Source organism: Herpailurus yagouaroundi, unplaced genomic scaffold (genome assembly GCF_014898765.1).
Source record: "Herpailurus yagouaroundi ecotype Mexico unplaced genomic scaffold, PumYag 190, whole genome shotgun sequence".
Taxonomy (NCBI): Eukaryota; Metazoa; Chordata; class Mammalia; order Carnivora; family Felidae; genus Herpailurus; species Herpailurus yagouaroundi.
In genome coordinates this window covers 36567935-36582958 of record NW_024412421.1, presented here as the reverse complement: position 1 = coordinate 36582958, position 15024 = coordinate 36567935, and the positions used below count along the sequence as shown (strand labels likewise).

The window sequence follows — 15024 nt, the reverse complement described above, 5'->3', positions numbered from 1 at the left end:
GAGTGTGAGAATGTACGAAGGATTGCAGGCCTGGGAGCCATCGCCTCATTTCTTAGTCCTGGGAGGAATTTTAGCAAGTGTCTGCGAACTCTTGTACGCGGCAGCAAGTGATCTCGCACTCATTCACTGATCCTTCAAAAAATAATCACTAGGCACTGTGCTAAACAGCCACTCCGAGACAAGAGAGCAGTAACTACACGTGACAGACGGGCTCCCCCTGGATCTCCCGCTTAGCTAGCGCTAAGAACAGGCCTAGGCAGGGGTGCACCGATGAGGCAGCTCCCCCAGCCCCAGGGGAGACCTGAGGGAGTCGGCAGAGGCAGGAACAAAAGGGATACAGGTACAGGTCTACTGGCCGGAACCCCTGAAAAGTCCACAGCATAAAACTAGGAGAGGCCTGCTCTCAATTAACCAAGACAAAGAGACCTGCCAGATGCAGCGAGGTCTTGGGGGAGGCAGGGGGTCATTAGCCATAAACAAATTTCAGGAGACATTTAAATATGGGCAGTATCGGGGTACCTGGGTGGCTCAGTCGGTTGAGTGTCCGACTTGGGCTCAGGTCATGATCTCACGGTTTGTGAGTTCAAGCCCCACGTCGGGTTCTGTGTTGACGGCTCAGAGCCTGGCTCCTGCTTTGGATTCAGTGGCTCCCTCTCTCTCTGCCCCTCCCCCACTCATGCTCTGTCTCTCTCTCTCTCTCTCTCTCTCTGAAAAACAAATAAACATTCAAAAAAATTTTTTTAAATATATGGGCAGTGTCTTCAGTGACACTGAATACTGTTCATTGTTTAGGTATGACTATATAAAGGAATGCCCTTGCTCTCAGGACATGAGCGCTCAAGCATTTAGGGGTGAAATATAGTGGTCTCTCTGCAACTTTTTTTTTAATTAAAAAAAATTTTTAATGTTTATGTTTGAAAGAGAGAGAGAGAGCATGAGCATGAAAGAGGCAGAAAAAGAGGGAGACACAAAATCCAAAGCAGGCTCCAGGCTCTGAGCTGTCAGCAGAAAGCCCGATGCGGGGCTCAAACTCACGAACTGTGAGATCATGACCTGAGCCGAAGTCGGACACTTAACTAACTGAGCCACCCAGGCGCCCCTATGCAACTCACTTTCAAAAGCAGGAAAAAGAAAAAAAAAAATAGAGGGCTACCAAAAATTACCAAAATGTGTCATTCTCACAATATTTCAAACTTTTTTGTTATTATTTGTTGCGGTGATCTGTGATCAATGCTTATGACTCACTGAAAGCACAGACGATGGGTAGCATTTTTTAACCATAAAGTATTTATTTATTTATTTATTTTTTGAGAAAGTGTGCACACACACAAGTTGGGGAGGGGCAGAGGCAGAGAGAGAGAATCTTCAGCAGGCTCCACACTCAGTGCAGAGCCCCATGTGGGGCTCAATCTCAGGACCGTGAGATCACGACCTGAGCCAACATCAAGAGTCAAGACGCTTAACCCACTGAGCCACCCAGGCGCCCCCACAATAAAGTATGTTTTAATTAAGGTACGGACATTGTTTCTTAGACATACTGCCAGTGCACACAAGTCAACTACAGTACGGAGTAAACAAGTATTCGGGCCGGCAAACCCAGATCGCGACGTGACCGGCCGGTGTTACCGCGGCACCCGCTCGACTGCAGTGGTCTGGAAGCCAGCCCACAGCGCGTCCGAGGTGTGCCTGCCCACGCGGATGCAGCACGGCCCAAACACTAACCCTCTGTGAACCCAGACGAAGGACACACACCTGTGTACTCACGGCACTCTTCCGGCACCTGCTCCCTAGGTTCCAGTTAGGGGACGCGGCACAGAACGGCTGATCGGAACATGCTCAGGCTGACGGGCCACGGCGTGCCTGGGGGCCCCCCCCCCCCCCCCCCGTCGCCGGACACAGCCCCACGTCGTGTCGCGGCGCTGTGCGTTGCTGGCAGCGGGAGCCACCGATGCAGGTAGCTAGAACGACCCGGGCTATCGGCGCAGGGAGCTGATAAAAGGTCTTCAAACGAGTAAACGTTAGAAAAAACAAAAGCAAGACCCTGCAATCCACTCTGCTGCCCACCACCTACCATCACATCCCTCCCGTGCCAAACTCCTAAAGCACACTCTGGAAGCCACCCGAGCGCATCCACAAACGAGGTCTCTTCCCTCTCCCTCTGAACCCCAAACAAACAACATGGTTTCCAAACTCACAGTCAGCTCTTCTCCAAGGGCCCAGACGGGAGCCCGGTATCCGTTCCTGACTGCCCTTCCGCACCACCCCTCCCAGGTCTCGTCTCCCTCTCTCCCAGCACCTCTGCCCTCCTGCGAAAGCTCCCCACCTTTCCCTGCAGAGCACACCCACCCCCCCACCCCCCCCCCACCCCCGGGGCGCCACCGAGGCCCCTCCCGCCTCCCAGGAAGCAGCACCTGGGACGCTGGACGGAGGGAAGGCATCATCTCCCAGGGCTGCCGGCAGGCTCACACTTCAATGACGGGGGGCGACCCCATCCCTCCCGAATCTGTCCCCCACCTTGCCCTCACGCCTCGTATTTCAAACACGCCACGGCCTGGGACAACAAAATCCACCCAACACTTCCGCCGCTGACCTCTGCCCAAGCCAGCCCCCCACCCCCAAGCAGGCTGCTCCAAGAGGTACCGCCTCCCGGCGCCTCCCACAAAAGACCCCGCAGACAGTTGGGAGCTCTCGCTGCTGTTACCCTCACTCTCCGACCCTCACCAGACCCTAGGGCTTCTTCCCGCTTGCTGATTCTGACCCGACTTCCTCCCTCTTCCTCCTCCTCTCTCCCGCTGCACCTGGTCCGCCGGGGGGGGGGGGGGCCGCTCAGCTGGCCTCCCCCCAGTCCCTGCCTCTTGCCCCTCTGACGTGCAGCATCGTCTCCCTGTGACACTCTGCGGTTGAGCCCACTGATCCGGCAGGCCGAGCGTCCCCTTGGTCCCTCCCGAAGCCACACGTGGCTGGGGCAGGAAGCCGGTCCTCCCTCATCCACCCTGTAGGACACTCTTCCAAAGAAGGTTCGTCCTCTCAGAGCCCGGCTCGAACGCCTCGCACGGCCCTCCTCGGCTTCCCCTTCACCCAGGTTTCAAACCTTCCCCAGTCTGGCTCCAGCCTGCCTGCCCATACACGACCTCCTCTAATTCATCTGCCCCACAAACGCGAGGTCAAATCCGCCCCCCGCCCCCCCCCCCCCGCATTGCCAGACAGCCCTCGAGCCACGTCAAAAGAACAGTATTTTGTGACACGAAATCATATGAAACTCAACTTCAGCATCCACAAAGAAAGCCTTATCGGAACCTGGCCACACCCAGCCGTTTGCACGTTGTCTACAGCTGCTTTGGGGCTGGGAGGGCTCGTCCGGCGCTGAACCTCTCCCTTTAATATCAAACCACTGCAGTGTGCACCGGGCGGGAACCGCAAGGGCTGCGCTGGGCACGCGGGAGCCGCCCACAGGTACCGGTGAGCGAAGGGGTCCCGACGACCCTGTGAACACGCGATCCCGAACCTCGCGCCTCCAGTCCTTGGCCGGACAGCTATGTCAGTCCTTCAGCTACAGGACGGTACAAATCTTGGCTTGAATCATCTCATGGGGGACGAAAAGTCAAAAGGAAGCATTCACCACTTGGAGAATGCAGCTCTAAGGCAGACTCTCTCCTAAAAGTTGACCGACTTGAACCTCTGTCATTTCGGTCAAGACAGACAACACTCAGAGGTGTGGAGATGGGGCAGACGGCACGGCCGATTTTTGTCCCTCCAGAGAAGAAAGCCATGTTTCAAAGAGACATTCTACTGGTTTGATCATCTACTGGGTGATCATATACCTAAATCCAGCTATGGCGCATTCTATGAGACTGAATTAAAGGTAAAATTAAACACTTAGAGTCCTTTTCCCATTGACGTATGTTCGTTCATACAAGAGCTATTGGCCCGAAGATTGTAAGAATCCGTACCCGCTGCGAATTGTTTAAAATCATCTAATAGAATTTAAAAGTCTCAATTAAGTATCATTAAGTAACAAACAGTACGCACACATTACAACACCGTGTAATAACAGAATCCATCGCCGCTTACAGTAAGAAGTGCAGGAGAAGTCACTTCCCTGGAGAGAACAAGAGGGTGTCTGAACCCTAAAAGCCTACATGGACGGCGGTCTGTGGCGTCCAGACCGGCCAGTTCCTCCGGCAGAAACACAAAGGCCACTGTGGCTTCTCGCATTTACAAGACACGTGTACTTTACAAGCACGGCCAGGCTTTTTCTTAGCAAGTTTACTAATTTCGAATACCTCTGAGTTCCTGGCCTGGTTCTAAAATTCCAAGATTCTGTGATGTAAGTTTACCACAAACAAAATTGTGACTTTATGCACATTTCTGTCAGTGAAATCAGCACCATATGAGCTTGACAAGCGTAAGAAGATGTGGGGCCTGGAAGGTAATGTGACAACAACAATTCTGTGTATTGAGTTCTAAGCACCATTATGAGCACTAGGGCATTTTTTTCCCAAGTTTATTATTTTTTTTTTTTAATTTTTTTTTTCAACGTTTATTTATTTTTGGGACAGAGAGAGACAGAGCATGAACGGGGGAGGGGCAGAGAGAGAGGGAGACACAGAATCGGAAACAGGCTCCAGGCTCCGAGCCATCAGCCCAGAGCCTGACGCGGGGCTCGAACTCCCGGACCGCGAGATCGTGACCTGGCTGAAGTCGGACGCCCAACCGACTGCGCCACCCAGGCGCCCCCCAAGTTTATTTTTTGAGAGAGAGCGTGCGTGCACACACACGAGCTGGGGAGAGGCAGAGAGAGAGGGGGACAGAGGATCCTAGATGGGCTCCCACGCTGACAGCAGAGAGCCCGACGTGCGGCTCGAACTCACGAACCTCGAGATCATGACCTGAGCCGAAGTGGGACGCTTAACCGGCTGAGCCCCCCAGGCGCCCCAGCAGTAAGGCATTTTATCTTCACACCTGTTGGTGCAGGTCACTGTGCCCCCATTTTACAGGTAGGCCCAGCCCTAAACGCTTCCCTTATGTGACAGGCATCATGAATTAAGGGAAATGAGACCACAGGGCCCTGAAGAAGGGGGGCTGGAGGGAGGGCAGGAAGCAGAGTACTTTCCACAGAGACTCGTCTGTGTCCTAACCGAGCCCGCCCGTTATCCATCGCTCACGTTTGCGCTTCCTCTCCGGTCAGTCCTTCGGCTACAGGACGGTACAAATCTTGGCTTTAATCACCTCATGGGGAAAATCAGGTCAAAAAGAAGGATCCACCACTTGGACACCGCAGCTCCTCTCCTCGTGACACACTCTGCTGCGGAGTCCATTGATCTGGCAAGCCGAGAGTGTCCCCCCGGTCCCTCCCAAAGCCACCCGTCTACCGTGAGCTCCCTCCAGAAACTGCCATCCTTGTATCGCCCGCCCGCCTCTCCTACTTCGTGCGGCGTGCTGTGAAGCCTGGGGAGGAAGGCGGACAGCAGTCCGAGGGTGAGGATACTACAGCGTCCTACTCTCCTCTCCCTACCTCGCAATTTCACAGAAACCAAACAAAACCACTAGCACGTGCCTAAATGTCAAGGGAATCTGTAACCCTAGCCAGGCAACATAAAAACAAAAGAAGATTAACTCCCAACTTGAGCAGTCGTTAAAATAAGTAACAATGACAGATGGCAGAGGCAGGGACATTTCCAGAGGTTTCTGATCCACACAACCTGTCAAGCAAGTGCGACCCCTCCGAGGCAGGGCCGATAACCAAGGAGAACTATTCACAGGATCCAGAACAGAAAACAGACCAAAGCCTGAGGAGACTGGCCAGGTTGTGTCATAGACACTGGCTGACCCAAGGACAGCCCTCACGAGGGCTCGGTGGAGGCAGACGCATCCCACGCCACCATCACCGTGGGGGCCAAGAATCTGTTTACACTCTTGGTACTAGATGCAGCATCCTGGCACTGTTTTCCTTAAGATCAGAGTTCTCGATGTGTAACTGAGGACAAAACAAAGAAGGAAAGGAACTGTACTTAGAACCCCAAAATCAACTGGATCGGGTCTAAGACAGAAACAAAAGTCCATGCAAACAAAACGTCCATGTAAAGCATGTATCCTAATTTTTGAAAGTCACATCTGTAGTCACATGTCTGAATCAAACTAGGATGCCTTCCCACCACTGCTCAAGAACACCAGGAAGCCTGTGTGAGACGCGAGGAGTTTGGATTTTAGGCTGCAAACAGCACTAGGCCCTGAAACTTGGTGAATGCTGGGCTAATGGATTCACAAGTGCTCAGATCTGCCCTCCACACCAGCCTCCTCCTCCTCTGCAGGAGACATTCAAGAGTCTGCCCTGAGCCAAACAACCAGGACAAGGTGATCTGGGTCTCAGACCCCAACACTCCCCCCTCCTCGAAACCAGCCCACACAACATAAGGCAATCCTATTAGCAACAGAGCCGAAATACATCTTTGGAGAGGACTGTCCCACCTATGTCGGAAGAAGTGCTACATGGAACCCAAAACTCCAATCCACAGGCGCGGGGGAACCCAGTAAACTGGGACTCCAGTCACAAATGCGGACAGGGACAGCAACATAGGAGCCAGGAACTGCTTGCTACATGCTAAGACAATTCCAAATGAAACTTATTTTTAAATGTTAAGAAAACCTATTTGCTACACTAAAAAAATTTTACTTTGATAAAAGAAATATGACATAATTTAGCTGCCTTTCAGAAACGTTTTCACCCTGGCCCATTAACCTTACTTTCAGGAGGGGAGGATGAGGGGGGCGGGATGAATTTCAATTCAGAAACCCAAAATATTTATGCTCTGATTAAACACACACACACACACACACACACACAGATCCAGCCCTGAGCAGGTACCCCTGTAAAGTAACCCTTAACTCACCCAATAGGGTTATATATACTTGAGGGCAACCTTAGGTAACTTAACCTTTTTAAAAATAACTCTAGCAAATGATACCATGTAAGGTCAGGTTCATTTCGGACTCACAATTCTAGCACGTTCTAACCACAGCTCATTTACACTTGGAACTAATGACCTGAGTGGACTTTTGAAAGAGCTATGCATTCGGCCTCTTGGCGGAGTCTCCCACTCCTCTCTCAATAGAAGGGCAGAAGGAAAGGATTATTCAAAGTGACTTTTGTCAGCAATAAATTTGACTTCTGATTTTATTAAACTTGCAGTTTGTGAGGAGTGTGGGCCTAATTTATAATTATGTGGGCCAGGGCAAATATTCTTGGGGAAAAAGATTCATCAAAGTGCATACAAGAATCCCTTTTTCTTTTGCTATCAAGGACATTATTGGGACGACTAGTAAAACCTGAATTAGATCTGTTGCTCAGATAATAGAGATGTATCAACGTTAAATTCCAAATTTTAATAATTATGTTGTGGTTGTATGAAAGAATATCCCTGGTTTTTAGGAAACAGCCACATAAGTGGTTGAGTAAGAGGACATCATTATCTTACTCTGTACAGAAAAAAATACGCACATATACAGCTATAGTGAGGAGAGGTGATAAAGCAAATACAAAACAGTAACATCCGAGAAGACTGTTACAATTCTTTGTACTATTCCTGCAACGTCTAAGCCTGAAAACACCCAGTCCCTAAGAGGTGCCGAGGCTTTTGCTCTCCAAAGGCAGTGAGGACAGAAGATTCTCATCTGAAGGTGACTTTGTCATCACTGTTATTTCCGAAAGGCTGCCACCCGATCCTTCCTTTCCAAGTAGACTTTTCTAAAATGAACCAAAAGTGTCTGACCTACGCTCTCAGCGCCTTCAGCAGATGAATGAGACGGCTTGGAGGACTTCTTCCAGATCACCCCAAAGTCTCGAGGTCTGCACTCGAGAGCAAGGCGCTCCCAGGGAACAGCACAGCAATCTGTAAGACGAGGGCAGTGCTCGAACAGCACCTGGCACCGGCTGAAGTATTCCCATCATCTGTTACTGAACCCCCAGCTCTGACTTATTTCCCCAACTTGCATCAGCACTTTTAAGTCTAGAGCTTGGAGATTCACAAACTGTAGCCCACGGGCCAAATCCTGCGTTTTTGTCGATAAATTCTACTGGAAAATGGCGACACCCATTCTGGCCTCCACCCTTCAAGGGAAAAGCTGAGCAGTTGTGACAAGAGACCCCAAAGCCAAAAAAAATTTATTTAATCTGGGCCTTTACAGAAAAAGTTTCCTGACTTCTGCCCTAGAGCTCCCAAGTGTTTAGTGACATTTGTGGAATCTTGAGAATCTCGAAACTGCCTTGAGACTGAGGGGTAAGGAAATCAGGAACTATTCCTGCAGAAGAGTAATCTTGACCTTCTGGAAGAGGGGCCCGCGCGACCACAGGACGGTTTGGTGGCCTTCAGGTCTCGGTGATCTTGCTGCTCCAACTCCTGTTGGCTGTAAGGAGTGACTTCCGATTCATATTATGGTGGATCCAGAGAAATCCCAACGAGGTACAGCAGGCCGAGTTCTTGAATGGTCCCCAGAACTCAAGACGCAAATCTAACCGCCCTTTTTATTGGCAGCTATGCTTGAAGGGAACCCCAAGCAGTATGCATCTGCTTTCATCGTATGTCACCCCGTCAGCTTTTCTCCTAGCATAGCATGACTGCAATTTTACATAAATTTAAACTACACAAATCTAAAATAACCTATTAAACCCTCACTTTGCAAAAAACATGAACATTTTTTGCAGCCACTTTTAGCAGGTAAACAGGACGCTCAGCTTTCTTTGTCCAATTCCGTTTAAAAACACATGGGGTGTGAATTAACACGGCTTCGGCATCTTCGGGGAAGCATTCTGGCATAAAAGGCAGCCTAATGCAGCACCTTGCTCCGGAGGACCATCCCTGGCTCCTGCCGACGAGTCCACAGGATGGTGTGGCAGCAGACAAGCGCACCCCAGCCATCTACCTGCCGATGGATCACAGGGCTGAACCGTGCTGACAGCAGGAACCAAAGCCTGGGTCCACGGTTCTTGATGTGTCTTTGACGTGAAGATGCCCGAGGCTCTGGCCACACCCACCGGACCCAATTGCCACCCAGGGAGTCCAGCAGTACACACACATCAAGTTTTCACTGCCAGTGTCATCCAAACCCCTTTCTAGAAAGTTCAGAAAGGTTAAGCCATGCTTCAAGTTATTCGGTGATTTTCTACCTTGTGAAAAAAAGGAAAAATAATCACTACAGACCACAAGCAGCAGTTTTTGAAGCTCAGAATACAAATCTTTATTACTAAACAGTTTGTCAGTACAGGCTTCTGGCCACGGTTGCTTGATTGGCTCAACGCATCCCGGGTTTCCTGACAGCATTCCCACCCGTGAGGGCAGGCCTCCGTCCCTACCTGGGCCCCCGTCCAACCCGCCTGCACTTTCAGTGCCCTACGTACGCTCGACTATTTTATCTAATACAAGATAAATTAGGACAAGGAAATGGTAGTCAATTTCCACATATACATTCATACCACCTATCTACTTTTTCAGGGACTCAATTAAAACATGTTCTCATCTCTGCCTTCTCTGGCCCTTCCTGTTGGATATTCGTCTTCCACGCTTATGCACCGTAAGCGACCTGACCTCCTGAGGTATTCTGGGGCACCATGGAGGTAGATGGCCCAAAACATTCAATTATATTGGACACTTCTTGACCGTGGGTAGAAGTGAAAGGTACAGAAAAGTTAATTCAATATAGGAATCGATTTCACGTGATGTCACTATATTTTGCACGTACCGTCCGCGTGTGGCTTAAGAAGTTCATGCTCCCATCACAATTTAATTCAAGAACAATCACAGGTTTCAAGGGATGGGAGGCTCCAGGTGCTGCCCCCAGGCTCTGCTTCCTCTTAAAGAGGCACACACCGATGTTCTGTGATGAGGATGCCACACCTCACCACTGCACTGGGGGGTGAGGAGTCCAGAACTTCCTCCAGGGGGGGCAGTCCGGCCACAGCCCTGGACAACGGACAGAGCCAAAGAGGTGAGGCAGATAGCATAAAGTTGAATTATCAGCTGAAGCTCTAACGTGTAACTGGTTTCACAACATGCACAAGATGAAAATGGGAAACCTAAACGTTATTTGATCGCTACCCTGAAAAGCAGGCAGGACGGGACTGCTGTTTCCAATTCTTGCGGACGCGCTAAATGAGCTCCAGGCACTGGCCCCCAGCAAGAAAACAAGGGTAGCTTTTTAGGAGCAAACTGCAGGGCGCTGGGGCCCGGTCCCCCAGGTCACGATTGAGCCCTGCGATGGGCTCTGTGCTGGCAGTGCGGAACCTGCTTGAGGTTCTCTCCCCTTCTGCCTCTCTGGCCCTCCCCACTCACGTGCGCATGTGCACTCTCTCAAAATAAACTTCACCAAAAAAAAAAAAGAGAGAGAGAGACAGAGCAAATTGCAACAATGAGATCCCACTCAATATTTGCTCTCAAATTCCCTAAAACTCCCCCTCACAGCCCCAAAAGTGAACATTTCAGAATGCTTCAAGGTGCTTCCAATGAACAATCCATTACATGATGTTTTTATGACCATCATATACGTGAAGTCAGAGAACACAACAATGATCTTTATTTACCTGTTATAGGGAGGACTTTTTAAAGCTTTTTATCTGAGACAGTCTCACCAAAAACCTCAATGTGTATTTTCCCCCAGGAGCTTCTTCAAAATGAGAAAAATGTTTTCCAGATTATAAATAGCTAAACTGGTAAAGTTACACGCACATTTTAAAGTCGGTCTTGTGGGTTGTGTATTTAATCGTACCGCTGATGTTTTCAGAATTTATACAGTGTAGGTGAAGATCACAGGAAAAGTGAAGGCTAATACTCTATGCTGGGTGTTTTATCAATAAACCATTAACATAAACTCACCTAGGACCTGTGCCTGAAGCATCCATTTACCAATCCACAAAACGGGACTGTGGTGATCTCTTATTCCTTGGCACCCATCTAGCACAGGAAGTATTTCCGCAGCGTCAAAGTGCATATACCACACCTGCCATCTTTGCAAATGCAAATTCTAAGTCTTTCCCGGATTTTCGAGACCTGGACGCCTCTGAGGAGCAACAGTTAAGATTCTGGTGACTGTCTCTCAATCTGGGTTCACATGACAGCACTATGGGCACGCATTTCTGTCTCAGTGCAGGACACAGTATGTCTTATTACTGGTTAAGGTGGTATCTGTCAGGTTTTTCCACCGTGAAGTTACCATTTTTCCCTTTGTGATATATAAACCTCTTGGGAGAGATACTTGGGGCTATGTAAGTATCACAGATTGGAGGACACTTCAGGAGACATGACAACTAAATGCAGAGTGGGATCCTGGATTAGATCCTGAAACAGAAAAAGGACATTAATGGAAAACTGATGAAATTCAGTTAGGTCTGTAATTTAGTCAATAGTGTTGTGCTAATGCTAAGGTTCTGATTTTTAAGGACACTTGATTATGTAAGAAGTCAGCGTTATGGCAAGTGGGTGACAGGAACAGGGAAGCGCTCTGAACTATTCCCCCAACTTTTTTTTAACTGTAAATTTACTTCAAAGTTAAAAGTTTACAAAGTTGCAGATTCTGCTTCCATGTATGCTGGGGGCCTGAGAGTGTGCATTTCTCCCAAACACCTAGAGATGGCAAGGTCACTGATCCACGGACCACTTCACATGGGCCTCGCTGGGCCCTGACAAATGCAGCTGATGTATTTCACCGTGCACAACTTTCAAAGGACAATCGACTAAAATGCGTTGAGATTACGCTTTAGGGGCGCCTGGGTGACTCAGTCAGTTGAACGCCAAACTCTGATTTTGGTTCTGGTCATAATCAGTTAGTGAGATTGAGCCCTTGGGATTCTCTCTCTCCTTTCTGCTCCTTCCCTGCTCGTTCTCTCTCCCTGTCTCAATATAAATAAATAAAACACGGGGCGGGGGGGGGGGGGAGGCAGGGAATAAAAATATTTTGGGGCGCCTGGGTGGCGCAGTCGGTTAAGCGTCCGACTTCAGCCAGGTCACGATCTCGCGGTCCGGGAGTTCGAGCCCCGCGTCAGGCTCTGGGCTGATGGCTCGGAGCCTGGAGCCTGTTTCCGATTCTGTGTCTCCCTCTCTCTCTGCCCCTCCCCCCGTTCATGCTCTGTCTCTCTCTGTCCCCAAAAATAAATAAACGTTGAAAAAAAAAATTTTTTTTTAAAAATATTGAGAAAATACTGTTAAAAGATTACACTTCAAGTACAGTAATCACTGTTTAACTGGAGGCAAATCCTTAAACTCGGGCATGCTTAAGTGCTATCTTTGTACGAGGACATGGTGTTAGAAGCCGGTGCGACGTGCCAAGACCGAAAGAAGAGTATGAAATCACAACCTTTTGTCTACGGTTGGCCTTGCCCAGCTGAGCTTGGCACTCCTCCAAGGCTGCAGAGCCAGAACCTCCAGCAGGAACGCACCACGTCGGCCCACACTGCAGCGCGGAGATGGCCATGGGGACAATGAGTAGGCCACCCATTCCACTGACAGAAGGCACCCATTACCAAGGCCACAGGGAGCAGGAGAGCAGAGTGACAAGTATGGGCTCTGGAATTCCTGCTCACAGTGAGAACTAGCCACAAAGGTGATCTCTGCTCATCCCATTAAAATGACTTTTAATCGCATATAATAAACCCACAAGAAAGAAGAGACGGGCAAGGTATTTTGCCAATTTCTGGGAGACTGAAAGGATCTAAGAGGACAAAGGAAACCACAACCTGGAGCACACAGGAATGGGTATGGCCAGAGGAGGGCTCTAAGCCTGTGGTAGGCCAGGACACTCGGTGAAGCAAGGGCTGAGCCTGCTCACAGAAGTGGGATCCCTGCACGGAAAAGCTATACAAGAGTCCTCCCTAGACCAGGGGGAGCAGCCCCAAATCAAAGAGGTCTTTCTTAAGCTGTAAGACGCAGAGGAAAAGTCTCTGGATTCTGGCACTCAAAGTCCCACACAGTAACAAGTTCCCGATCACCTGAGGGGAGACCCGCACATTTTCAAAACCAGCCCCACAGACTCAGCTCTCTGCCTTTCTCTGGCCTTAGACAACAATAATTACCAATATTTAAGGAGTATTTGCCATATGAGCATGAAACCGGTATTTTTAAAAAGATGATGGCGACAGTGACACCAGAATAAGAAATCAGAGAATAAAAGAAATGAAAAAAAATCCTTACTGGTCTCCTCAAAGTCGAGAAGATAATGCATTCACAAAACAATAAACTGTGGGGGGAAAAAAGAGAATAAGCTCTTCGAAATTTTCAGTTGTGTTAATAAAAAATTTAAAAGATTGGGCAATATATCGAAGCCCTCTCCCAGAAATGAGAATAAAATGACAAAGGAAGAGAAGAAAGAGATTCAAGGGATCAATCCAAGATGTCCACCATCAAACTAATAAGAGCTCCTGAAAGAGTAAAAGCAGAAACAATTCTCAAATAAATACAAGAGAATTTCCCAGAGCTGAAAGGCAAGCCCCCAGAGGCACAGAGCACTCAAAGTGGGACTCCACATCCTGGGGCACTTTGAAAATGCCCCTAACACCAAAGAGGATCCTAAAGAGTTACCCAAAAGGAATAAGGCTACTTGGCAGAAGGTTCTCACTGAAATGATGAAGAAAGCCATGATTACACATGGAATCTTGAACAAACTCAGATGTATAATACAGGAAAATATCGGCAGTACACTTGTAACTGGCCTACAGAGTAATCAATCCAGATCAGAAAAGGAGGACAGAGACCTGGGGAGAAGATGGGACATTGGAGAGATCTGGCATGCTTTAAAATTTAAGACAAAGAATCATGGGAACAGCAAATGCAAAAATACCACCAAAAAAAAAAGGCCATTACCAACAACAGAAAAAACAAAAGGCTGTAGGAGAGAGAAAATGCACCACTCGGCCTTGAAGCAAACAGTATTTGTACAGTCATAAACAATTTAACACAGTTAATTCAGGGGGTAGAAAAAATGGCATCTGACCTGAAAAGCAAAATCATCTATCATAACAGAAAGTCGACGATGCGTAAAACTAATAAACTACCAACTTTCGCTTCAGAGCTATGGAAACCTTCCAGAAGGAACATTAAAAAGATTTCTTTGAGGAGAGAAACTGAAAGGCTGGACAGGGGACTGCTGCTTCTCAATGTTCAAGTTTTTCACCGACACTTTACTGTGTATAGGACTTTGGTTAAAATATCGGATATACGGAGATATATATATATACATATATATATAAAAGCTCGAACCTCAGACAAACTGAGTTCAAAGCCTTGGCTCTGTGTGTCCTGGACGAGTCTCTTAACCTCTGTGGGCCTCCGCCACCTCACCGGATCGCTGGGACAAGAGACACTGGAAATGATTAGCAGTCCCAGCCACAGCACATAACCCACAAACGGCAGCCATTTCTGAAAACTTAAAGCCAACGGACGTGGTCAGCATCCAACATCACAAGAACGTACTCTTATCTTAACTGCGAGACGAGGAGAAAATGGGAGCCAAACATACAGAAAGAACTAGCCTCGCGGGCGGTTTGGGGGTTTCTGCTACCACCGGGCGTCTGTACCCCGGGGCGGTCCCAAGGGCTGGATCTCGAATGGCCGGGTGACCTACTTTCTGACCGCCTGCTCCCCCGCTTCCGCAGGACCACCTGACTACCCCCAAGTTCGCTCCCGTCTCCCGAACGGCCAATCGCAAGTGTGCCCGAGAAGGGGCCGGCCCCTCCCACCGACCACCCTCCCCGGGCGCCGCCGCACCAACGCCGCCGGGCCCGGGAGCGCCTTCCGGTAATTCCGGACAGGTAATTCCGAACGGGCCGCCAAGAGCCACTCCGGTCGAACAGACCCAAAGCCGGGCAAAGTCTCGGTCCTCAGACGCCCACAGGTGTGGGCAGCTCTTCCGGGAGCACTCAGGTCTTCAGTGAAAACCCAGCCCCGCGTGAAGGCGGCGTCTCCAAGGTGCTCACACGGTGCAGGTGGGATCGGCATCCGAGGCCGCACTTCCGAAGGGCCACACCAAACAGGCGGGGGGGGG

General features: G+C 49.4%; 1 protein-coding gene across 5 annotated transcripts in view; it reads right to left on the bottom strand.

Annotated features, from left to right (window-relative positions):
• BANP (BTG3 associated nuclear protein) overlaps positions 1–15024 on the bottom strand; it is a 110959-nt gene that overhangs the window by 95022 nt on the left and 913 nt on the right. The window lies entirely within an intron of this gene.